Here is a 311-nt window from a genome sequence, read left to right as displayed (position 1 = left end):
CCATGAGAGAGAGACATCATGGCTTCTAAACGAGCAAAGTGGCAGTTAGTCAAGACCACACCCCCAGCCTCTACCTTGCCCCTCCCCCCTCCTCCTCAAAAGTTACAGACTCAGAAAGGGCACATACTAAGGAAAGCTCATTGTGGGACTGGCTCTAGTGCAGGGGTGGGCAATTAATTTTTATCGGGGGCCGCATGCGCAACCCGAGCCCTGCTGGAGGGCCACATTGACCATATTTCAGTTAAATTTTGCTCAATATTATTTTTTATATACCGTAAGACAAATAATAATAATAATCATTTCATTTAACC

At 45.3% G+C, this 311-nt stretch overlaps 1 long non-coding RNA gene and 1 pseudogene across 1 annotated transcript in view; one reads left to right on the top strand and one right to left on the bottom strand.

Moving 5' to 3' along the window:
• Positions 1-311, top strand: part of LOC116698801 (contactin-associated protein-like 4) — a 421,932-nt pseudogene that overhangs the window by 125,222 nt on the left and 296,399 nt on the right.
• LOC116698809 (uncharacterized) overlaps positions 1-311 on the bottom strand; it is a 14,724-nt gene that overhangs the window by 974 nt on the left and 13,439 nt on the right. The window lies entirely within an intron of this gene.

The sequence above is a fragment of the Etheostoma spectabile genome, chromosome 12 (genome assembly GCF_008692095.1).
Source record: "Etheostoma spectabile isolate EspeVRDwgs_2016 chromosome 12, UIUC_Espe_1.0, whole genome shotgun sequence".
NCBI classification, from domain to species: domain Eukaryota; kingdom Metazoa; phylum Chordata; class Actinopteri; order Perciformes; family Percidae; genus Etheostoma; species Etheostoma spectabile.
This window is presented reverse-complemented; position numbering and strand designations above follow the sequence as displayed.